Source organism: Acinonyx jubatus, chromosome D1 (genome assembly GCF_027475565.1).
Source record: "Acinonyx jubatus isolate Ajub_Pintada_27869175 chromosome D1, VMU_Ajub_asm_v1.0, whole genome shotgun sequence".
NCBI lineage: Eukaryota > Metazoa > Chordata > Mammalia > Carnivora > Felidae > Acinonyx > Acinonyx jubatus.
Genome location: NC_069390.1, coordinates 91,650,417 through 91,662,014, shown reverse-complemented (window position 1 = coordinate 91,662,014; position 11,598 = coordinate 91,650,417).

Genomic DNA, 11,598 nt, shown 5'->3' with positions numbered 1-11,598 from the left:
AGAACATTAGTCTAATCATGTCACTGTCTGGCTTTAAAATCCGTCTGTAACTCCTCCGTTGCCTTTAGGTTAGATCTAAGTCAACTTCCTTTGCATAGCACACAAAGCCCCTCATCACCTGGGTGCTGTCCCCTGGTCAGGACCCTGTGCTCCAACCAGATCAAATTACCCACAGGGCTTTGCACACACAGTGCTGCCTGTATTTTGTCCTCTGTATTTGCTATTTGCACTACTCTGGCACCAGCTAACTCCCACTTAGACTTTTCGTCCCACTTCCAGCTGTGATCCTCTCAGGAAAACCTTTTTTTTTTTTTTTTTTTTTTTTTTGGCGTGCCCTGGTTGCATTCCAGGTCCTGCTCTGCACTTCTGTAGCATCCTGTGCTTTCTTTTAAGAACATCACCTTGCCATGGTGGGTTTTTGTTTTTGCTGCTGCGTTTTCAAGTTGTGTTGGATTTTTTTCCATTTGTCTCCCTCCTGGATGGTGTGGGAACTCCCTGAAGCCTAACCAGCCACTGTGTCTGTGTCTCCAGCACCTGAAACCACAGCACACAGCAGGCGGGGCAGCGAGGGTTTGATGAGTAAATGAAATTAGACTAAAGAGTTGAAGGTTTGAGGACTTTTTTGGACAGAAGTTCTCCCTTCCCTTGTAGGAAGGGGACTTGATGTAAATGACAACTCTATAGTACTCCTTCGACAGATGCCCAGTAGAAGCTAGCGCTGCCTGGGGCTGATGGAGCTTCCTGGGAACCGAGCCCGGTGTCTGCTGCCCTGGCTGGGTCACGACCCAGGACCTGCTTGGGCTTGGCCATCCGCGGGCTGGTGTGTGCACGCGAACGTGCGGGCGGACCGGTGTGTGTGCACGCGCCCCGACCGGAGTGTGTGTGTGTGTGTGTGTGTGTGTGTGTGTGTGTGTGTGTGTGTCTGTGTGTGCGCGCGCGCGTCCGTCCGTCCGCCCGAGCACCTCGCCCACCCCGCCTCCTCCCGCTGGGAGGATAATTAAAGCGCCAAACGGCGGAGCTGGCCGGCAGTGTTCCCGGGGGCGCATTTCATCGGGGCTGATTAATGAGGCCGGGGAGTTAATGAGGAGAAAGCTAAACGGAGGGAGCTGAGCAGCGGAAGCCATCTCCGAGGCCCCGGAGGGGGCCCTCCGAAGGCATCTCCCGCCCTCTCTTTTCAGGAGAGGCTTAGCGCAAGCCACATGGTGCCCCTGGCTCCATTCACCGCCTCCGGCCGGGGAGAGGAGGGGTCGCTGCCGGCGCAAGCTGGCCACAGTGGGGGACTCGCTTCTCCTTCCTCCGCGTGTGCCTAACCTGGCTAAACAGAAAAAGAACCTGTCCTTGCCAACCACAACACAACAAAGGACCCCAGAAGATCGACCGCCCCTTTCTTTTCACCTTGAGGAACGTTTGGGTAGGAGTCCCAGACCACCTGCAGATTCCATTCCCACCTGGAATTAAAAATCAGCTCTGTCGTTATCAACTGAGTAACCTTAAACAAATTCCTGGTAATCTGAGCTTCAGTCTCTGCATCTGTAAAATTGGGTCATACTCCTTATTACCCCCTTCAAACTGGCTAACCCTGATTGAGAACCTAGTATATGCCAGACCCTAAGCGGGTGGCATGTGTAATCTCTTTTAAAATTTTTTTCTAATGTTTATTTATTACTGAGAGACAGAGAGACACAGAGCGTGAGCAGGGGAGGCGTAGAGAGAGGGAGAGACACAGAATCTGAAGCAGGCTTCAGGCTCTGAGCTGTCAGCGTAGAGCCTGAAGCAGGGCTGGGACATCACAAACTGTGACATCATGACCTGAGCCGAAATCTTGGTTGCCCAACCAACTGAGCCACCCAGGTGCCCCTGTAATCTCTTTTATTGTCCCCAGCAACTCTAGGAAGTAGGCTGTTGTTATCATCTGTATTCCATAGATAAGGACATTGAGGCAGGGAATGGGACATAACCTACCTGAGGTCACCTAGCTACCTGCTTGGGATGACCCAGCTACGAAGGCCTGGGTAGTAAACCCACAGTGGGACTCTAGAACCTGTGTCCTTAAGCATTAAGCAACGGTGCTAGGTCATGAGGTGGTTATAAGAATCTAATCATATAACACACGGAAAGGACTTTGTGAACTGTAAAATGCTAAGCAAACCTGAGAAGAAGCCACCATTATTTTTTTTTTAATTTTTTTTTAACGTTTATTTATTTTTGAGACAGAGAGACACAGAGCATGAACGGGGGAGGGTCACAGAGAGAGGGAGACACAGAATCTGAAACAGGCTCCAGGCTCTGAGCTGTCAGCACAGAGCCCGACGCGGGGCTCGAACCCACAGACCGCGAGATCATGACCTGAGCCGAAGTCAGACGCTTAACCGACTGAGCCACCCAGGCGCCCCAAGAAGCCACCATTATTAATATTGACAATACTTTCTTTCATTCTTGGGGCACCCGGGTGGCTCAGTTGCCTTCTACTTGGGCTCAGGTCATGATCTTGCAGTTCACCAGTTCGAGCCCTGGATGGGGCTCTGTGGTGACAGCTCAGAGCCTGGAGCCTACTTCCCGTTCTGTGTGTGTGTGTCTCTCTTTGCCCCTCCACACACACCCCCTCTCAAAAATAAACAAACATTAAAAATAATTAAAAATAATAAATAGCTGTTCTTTCATTCCCAGTTTTGAACCTGGGGTAGAGAGGAGGCAATGAGGGATGGAGATCCCGAACAGAGAGGACAGGCAGTGTGATGGCCTCTCCATCGGTCTGTGGCCTTGTGTCCTAACCATGCTGATAGAGAAGAACAGAAAATGGCCTCTGCATGAGCCCCCTGTACCTACCCCTCTGGGCACATACTTCTATGGTCAGACTACAGACACCCCAAGTGTCCTCTGTGCCCCCACAAGTGGCATACGAGCAGTAGCCAGTAGCCTCAGTTTTAAAGGCTGGAGCGTGGCACAATGAGGCTGGACTCAGAAGAACCATGTTACAGTATGACTTTGCCATGGACCATCCGTGTGAACCTGAGTGAGTTGCTTGAGGACGCCGAGGCTGCCAGTTGGGAATGATAACGGCCATATACCTATTTCATGGGACTGATGTAAAAGGACAGGCGCGAAGCTTTCCATTTAAAAGCCTTTGTAACTTGATGTGCTCTGTATCTGGAAATGGCTGGAAGGAGAGTCCAGGTCACTTCCCCCTGGGGTGTGCCAGGCGGGTCTAGGGATGGGCAACAGCGCCTGAGCTCCCTGATGAACACACCTCCCTTACCCCAGTAATCTGACTTTGGGATCTGCAACTCCATATTGATTTCTTCCAGTCAAGAGTGATGTGAGACCAGAAGCCAACCAGCTCCAACAAAGTCTTGGTGAGCTTGAAATGAGCCAGTTTCCTCTGGATGAGTTTCTTCTGCTGAATCACGGAAATGGAGGCTGCCCAGGCCAACGAAAACCAAATCTGTCTGCCATGTCTTGTCAGACACCTCCACCTTCCCCACCAACTGGACGCTGAAGCCCCCAGCCCTCGCTAATGTTCCACACCACCCCCCTCACTGTGGGAGCTGGCCAGCACTGGCAAAAGGGGAGCATCAGTAATTTTCTCCAAAGGAGCTTGTGCCTAGAGAAACCAATATTTAACATCCCCATTTACATTGAAAGCGTGATTCTGATTATGAGATGGTAATGAGGGGATTAGCCAGAGAGAGCCCCCCTGCCTGCCGCCCCCTCCCATTCTTCTCTCCTTCACCCTGCTCCGTGGGCTTACTCCTGGAGGAGGAGGTGTGGGGGGAGGGTGCGGGCACTCCCACTGGGAGAGCATCAGAGATGCCAGAGCAGGGCAGGGGTCCTCCAAGACCCCATCTGAGGACCCCTTATTCATGTCTGGAATCAATTAGCCTTAGAAGAGGTGATGGGTGAGATGTGAGACACCTGACTCTGAGGGCCCTTCCTTTCATTCTTTTCCCTAGATTCTGCTGAGACCCTCTACTCTCTGGTTCTGTTCCATATTTCAGATGGGGGAACTTCTTAGGTCACGCTTTCCCTCGAGGTAGAGGAATGAAGTACAAAAGTCTGTTGGGAGAACTTTTGCTTGGCTCCTGGCTTCTCTGACTTCCTCCCAAACCCAGCCTCCTCCCCTAAATCGCCTGCCTCTCTGGACCGGCATCCTTGTTGTCCTTGTCCCAGACCCTGCCTTTTAACCAGGCAGCAGTTTATCTCTGGCTCTTCTTGTGGGGTGAGGGGTGGGGGAAGGAGAGAACCCAAGGGGGTCACCCATCCTGAGGCCCCGTTTGTTGGTGGACAATTGCGCTCAGACAGGATAATTCAGTGTGTGATTGTGGTCACGCCCCCCCTTTTGTGCCCCTTTCAGAGCCAATCTCCCAGGCCCAGATGGGTTAATCCATAATGCAGACGAGCAAGTAATTGGCTGTCAGCCCAGCCCCCTGCACCCCCTCCCCTATTAGTGCCACTGCCCTAATGAAGCCCAGCTTGGAGAGCCCCCTTCTCAATGAGGCGCCAGCCCCAACCCAGCCAGGCACACATGTGTCTCCGCTCCTCTGCCTGAAGCCTGGCTCCCTTTAGGGACCCCCAGCCCAGCCTCCCCGGGGTGACCCAGCTGCCAGGGCTGCAGCGGCCCCGGGGGGAGGCTGTGATGGATGGGAGGGAGTTAGTTAATAGAGCCCAAAACACATGGGCCCTGTCCCCACACCGACCCTCCCCCCTCACACACACACTTTTACAGCTTCCTCTGACAGCAGCCCTAGCCTTTTGAAATAGTCCCATAGAATATTTCCTCACTCCCCTCTCCAACCTAAGCTGTGCCAAAATAGGGCCCAAAAGGGGGCCATGAAGCTGCTTCTTTGGACACTGGCCCAAGTCATTGCTGTTCACACTGTCCCCAACCTCTGCCAATCTAGGTCTTCTTGTGGGTTTTGGGCAGAGATGGCTCATGGCAATGTTAAAAAGGGGAACTTGGCCCTCAGTCTCCAGTGTCTCAACTGTTATTAAAATCATAACGAGAGATTTCTTTTCCTTTGATTCTTGGATTCCATCTCTGTTCCTTGACCCCATTTCTCTTCCGAACCACTTCCTGACCAATACTTCAGCTAGAGACAAAGCTAGGTCTGTAGCAGATATCCCCAGACAAGAGCTGTTCTCTTTGTTGGAGCTGCCTCATCATGGACTAGGCTTCCCTGCCAGCCTTTAAGCTCCCTGTCTCTGGAAGGATTCAAGCCAAGGCTGGATAAGGTCTGTTTGAAATGTCATAGAGGGAGGTTTGGGGAGGATATTTGCAAAGGGACCTACCACTCTTGGATTCCTTGCATTTATGTCCTATTCCCTCATCTCTGTTCGCTCCTTTCCCCCATGAAGAGAGTGGTGGCTTTGCTGGGCCTTTTTCCAAACCAGTGGAGGAAAGTTGAGACTGGCTGCTGCCTGGGTTGGGCTGCTCCTACATTCATGCCCACTGAAGCAGGGGCTATATGTCCTGAGGAGAGTCCTGGACCCATAACCTCCCTATCTTCCTTCCTCTACTTAAACTTTAAAAATTATAATTTTAAGGGCACCTGGGTAGCTCAGTCAGTAGGCGTCTGAATTTGGCTCAGGTCACGATCTCATGGCTTGTGGGTTCGAGCCCCACATAGGACTCTGTGCTGACAACTCAGAGCCTGGAGCCTACTTCAGATTCTGTGTCTCCTTCTCTCTGCCCCTCCCCTGCTTGCGCTCTGTCTCTCTTTCCTTCAAAAATAAATAAACATTAATTGTTTTTTAAAAATGATACTTTTATATTGTCCACTATTAATTAACAAGATATTGTTAAATGGAGAAAAGATGGAAACATTGTAGATATTCCCTCACACCTAACCAAATATTGCTTATATTTCAGTTTATTTTTCTTTCTATTTTTAAAAATGTTTATTTATTTATTTTGGGGGGGAGAGAGAGAGAGAGAGAGAGAACAAGCACAAGTGGGGGAGGGGCAGAGAGAGGGAGACACAGAATCCGAAGCAGGCTCCAGGCTCCAAAGCCGTCAGCACAGAGTCTGACACGGGGTCCAAACCCATGAACCACGAGCCCATGACCTGAACTGAAGTCAGGATGCTCAACTGATTGAGCCACCCAGGCACCCCTCTTTCCATTTTTATATGCATATAGGAAATCATTCAGCACAATGAAAATATTTGCTAAATATCTTCTGTGGGTCAAGCAGAGTGCTTGTAATTTTTCTACTCCTATCATAACTCCAGATCTGTTCCTATATTTCCTTCTCCTCTTCTTATGCCAGGGTTATTACCCTAGAATAGGTAAACCTTCTCATCATGGAATATTTGAGAATTCTCACATTGAGAGAGAGGGGTCTCAGAGCCTATCAAGGCTGGAGCCAGTGAGGAGCTCCAAAGTCTCAGTGGGCAATCCCTTTATGATTAAGATCATGGAGAGGAAAGTAAGGCACCCATACTGATAAGTGCAGGGCTCAGGGATGGAGGCAGGTGACCCTGAGAAAAGTCTAGCCCCATTTCTGATTAGATGAAGGAACAACACTGAGTGGTGAAATATCATTCAGAGGTTGCTTCTAGGAAATGTTGAATATTTATGAGCTATGCAATCAGGACCTAGGAGGTAAGGCTTTAAAAATAAACAGGCAGCAAGATGGGAGTAGAGAAAATGGAAGGGGAGAGGACATGGCAGAGAAGCCATGGGAAAAGAAGAAGGGCACGTGAAAGGAAAGGAAAGGAAAGGAAGGAAGGAAGGAAGGAAGGGAGGGAGGGAGGGAGGGAGGGAGAGAGGGAGGGAGGGAGGGAGGAAGGAAGGTTCCCATTACTGGTCAGAATAGTGACTTCTCTGCTGCTCCTAAAATCTAGGTGACTCTCTACTCATTGTGGAGATGGGGAATGAGGTCACAGTGAAGCTGAACTTTCCTTGGTCAGACTGTGCTTCTTTGTGGGACCCACAGAGATCTTGTCGTCATCTTCATTCCAAGGAACTAGCTCCAGGATATGTCATAAAAAGAAGCCCCTTACGGTATAGAAAACCAAAGATCCATGTAGAACGGTGGATGGAGGGACTCCAGGATAGAGGGCTCTCTGCAAATACAGGAGATAGTTACAGTATTCAAGGTAAATATAAACAAATCTATGAATACACACACAAGCAACCAAAGTAACACAGGTAATAAAGACTTAGTAGTGTAAGGTGGAAAACCGTTCACATATATTTAATGCAAAAGCATTTCCTTCTGAATGTAAATCCTTAGAGGCAAGAGAACAGTCATCTTTAATTGAAAAATGGGATATCCTCTGTTGGATGTGGAGGAATTGAAGATCTTAATTAGTCTCTTCCTTTGTGAATTTGATACTCATGGAGAGAGAGAGAGAGAGAGAGAGAGAGAGAGAGAGAGAGAGAGAGAGAGAGAGAGGAACAGAGTCCATTTCTGGGTTCCCTGAAGCTGTAAAAGTGTCAGAATTACAGAAATGAGCAAATACAAAAAGCAGCAGGATTATAATGGTAGATACCAGGGACTAGGGCATTTAGGAACAAAAAACAGAATGGAAGGAAAAGATATGAATGTCTTAGTTGATTATACTCAGCAATACGAGTGTGAGGTTATTCTGTTACTAGAATTACACGTAAGCATAGAATGTTGGACGAGGAAGTGGGGGTGTCTTCCTTCTGATACCCTCAGATGCAGGTCTTTTGCAGAGTTGTGATATACTAAGCACACAGCTGTAGCCTTAGCCTGAGTTAAGCCAAGTAACTTTGGGCAACTTAATTAATCACTCTGTGCCTCAATCTCTCCATATGTAAAACGAGTGTAATAACAGTACCCGTTCATAGAGTTTTAGGAGAATTACATGAATAAAGCACTTAGAACAGCCCTGGTGAGAGTAAGTTTGCAATCAATGTTATCCATTGTGGGGCACCTGGGTGGCTCAGTCGATTAGTGTCAGACTTCGGCTCGGGTCATGATCCCATAGCTCATGGGTTCAAGCCTTGTGTCGGGCTCTGTGCTGACAGCTCAGAGCCTGGAACCTGCTTCAAATTCTGTGTCCCCATCTCTCTCTGCCCCTTCCCTGCTCGTGCTCTGTCTCCCTCTCTCAAAACTAAATAAAATAAACATTAAAAAAAAATAAATGTTATCTATTGTAATTCATGTTTTCCTTAACATTAAATGAACACTGACTATATGCTACCCATTAAGTTAGGCACCAGCGGTGCAAAGATAATAAGATATAGTCCCTATTCTTTAAGGAGAACTTGGAGCTTATGGGGGAAGATAGACATGTAAGCAAATAATTAAAACATCGTATGTTAAGTTATACAGTAGGGGAATAAACCAAGTGGTCTGGGGAAACACTGTAGTCTATGTGGGAGAGTCAGGGAAGGCTTCATTAACCAGGTGACTAAAGCTGGGTTGCCAGGAGAAAAGGAATCCAGCAGGTGGAGATGGAGAGGAAAGGGCATTTCAGGAAGAGGTGATGGGAAACACCACCCTTTACAGAAATAAGGTAGCTTGGTGGTGGGATATAGATGGCCAGGGGGGAGGAGGAAAGACAGATAGCATCCAGACTATGGCCATAATGGTGTGCCACGTATATGGGATCTACCCCATAGGAACTGAGGAGCCATTATAATTCTCAAGTGAGCGACATGATCAGTGTTGAACATTAGAGCTAAGTATGTAGCTTGGTACTTGGTAGGTGCTTACTAAATGGGGGTTGAACAACTATAGGACAACTCCCCTAAGCAGCAGTGTGGATAATGGACTCTCACTGGGAGAGTAGATGCAGGGAGTTCGTTTGCAATTGTCAGAATGAAAGATAGTGAGGCCATGGCACTGGAGATGGGCAGGAGGTACAGAACTGATGAAATGCCTCTCAAAAACCCAAGGCATTGGCAGGCTCACCTTGGGTTTCAGAGGTTTTTTTAAAGTTTATTAATTTTGAGAGAGAGAGAGAGAGAGAGAGAGAGAGAGAGAGAGAGAGAGAATGAATCCCAAGCAGGCTCTTCACTGTCAGTGTGGAATCCCTGACATGGGGCTTGAACTGACAAACCGTGAAATCATGACCTGAGCTGAAATTGAGTCAGATGCTTAATGGACTGACCCACCCAAGCATCCTGCGGTTCAGAGTTAAGGGGGATATGAAGAAGTTAGAAAGAGTTCAAAAGAAAGATCCTGAATTGGGGCGCCTGAGTGGCTCAGTCAGTTGAGCGGACTTTGGCTCAGGTCATGATCTCACGGCTCATGTGGCTTGTGTGGCTTGTGGGTTCAAATCCTGACTCGGGCTCTATGCTGACAGCTCAGAACCTGGAGCCTGCTTTGGGTTCTATGTCTCCCTCTCTCTCCGCCCCTGCCCCACTCACACTCTGTCTTTCTCCCTCAAAATTAAGCAAATGTTAAAAAATATATATTTAAAAGAAAGATCCTGTATACAATTGAAACACAACAATAATAAACATTGGAATAAACAAACAAGGAGTGTTCAAGATCTACATGATGAAAACTTTTCAAGTTACTAAAAGACATAAAAATGAGGTGACTTTTTTCCTCCGCAGACCTGTACCACTGGTCCTAGAGGGGGATAAACATACTCCTTGCTCTTCATTGTCGAATCTGAACCATTCACCCACCCTCCTCCCTAAAAAACTCTCCAAGTTTGACTCTAATGTCATAAGACCTACTCACCATCTCAGGACCACCCACTACCTACTCCTGGGCATACTACCTTGTTGCTTGTAGGGCTTAGCTCCCAGCTTACTGTCCCTCATTAGCTCTTCCCTTTCTCTAATTCTTGATGGTTTTAATAGCCACTTAGATGATCCATCCAGTACCTTTGCAGCTCAGTCTCTTGATCTCTCCTACCACAATCTTGTTGTCTGCTCTACCCTAGCCATGAATTCCTGTGGTCATACCCTGGTGGACCTTGTCATAACCAATAAACGAATAATCTTAATTAGCCATAATCTTAATTTCAAGCATTCTCATTTTTAATCAGCATCTCCTATTTTTTCCTGTTCACTTCTTCTGATATTCCAATTCCCACAAACCTTAGACCCCATCAACATAATCCTTTGATCAATTTTTCCCATTGATTTCAACTCCTTTTCACTATCACTTTTTTGGTTTATCAACTCATGGCTCTACTTCACTTTTTTAAAATTTTATTTTAGGGAGGGAGTGTGCACACATGTGCAAGCAGGGAAGAAGGGCAGGAGGAGAGAGAGAGAGAGAGAGAGAAGAGAGAGAGAGAATCTTAAGCAGGCTCCAAACTCAGCATGGGGCCTTGATTCAGGACTTGATCCCATGACCCTGGGATCATGACCTGAGCTGATATCAAGAGTCAGCCAGGGCAACTGACTGAGCCACCCAGGCACCCCTCTATTTTCCTTTTTCCTCAGCATAAATTCCCATCATCAATCATCATGATTGGTTTCTTGCATACATTCTCAACTTCCCCCATGACTCTCACTTCTATAAGCTTGTTTGGCTAACACACAAATTTGGTCAAATCCAACTCTCTACCTCTTCTGTACCTGCACCCAAGCACCTGAATGGATCTGTAAAAAAAACAAAAAAAAACAAAACAAAACAAAAAAATCATGCACAGTTGTCTCACTTTTTAAAAAATTTTTTTCAACGTTTTAAAATTTATTTTTGGGACAGAGAGAGACAGAGCATGAACAGGGGAGGGGCAGAGAGAGAGGGAGACACAGAATCGGAAACAGGCTCCAGGCTCCGAGCCATCAGCCCAGAGCCTGACGCGGGGCTCGAACTCACAGACCACGAGATCGTGACCTGGCTGAAGTCGGACGCTTAACCGACTGCACCACCCAGGCACCCCAGTTGTCTCACTTTTAATTCATGATTACTAACCTCAAGCAGTCCTCTACTGCTGTCTACCAATTATATTGTATTTCCTCAGTCGTTAAGTCTTCTGCTTTCCCACACAACTCTCATACACTCTCATCTCTCCTCAAACTGTCCACACCTCTTTCCCTATCTTCCTTCATTCTTAGCTGATAACTTTGCTTCCCATTTCATGGACAATTGAGAAACCATCAGAAGAGAGCTCCCACTGGCTCCAACCACACCTTACTACCTATTTGTATGTGTCCACACACCCTACCCTTTGTTACTGTGGATGAACGATGTTACTAACTACTTGAACCTGTTTACTTATGGACTAGACTTCATCCTCTCTCCTATTTGAGGACATTGCCCCAGGAACTCTCCCTCTTTACATCATGGATTTCCTTTCCCTGTTAGGTAATTTCAGTCAAATTTATATCTTTATAAAGATATTTCTTATCCCACTTTTTTCCAGCCATCTCCATATGAATCTTCTCATTTCAGCAAAACTAATTTCTTTCCTTGCATTTACTCTTGAATCCACTCCAATTAGATTTTGTCTCCACCAACCCACCAAAACTGCTTTTCACATGGCCAACAGTGGCATCCACGTTACTAAATCCAGTGGTTAATCTTTGTCTCCATCCTAATTGATCTTACCCCACTTAGTGTCGATCCCTCCTCCGTCCCCTGGGTTCCTCTTTCTTTCTTTTTTTTTTTAATTTTTAAATGTTTTTATTTATTTTTAAGACAGAGAGAGACAGAGCATG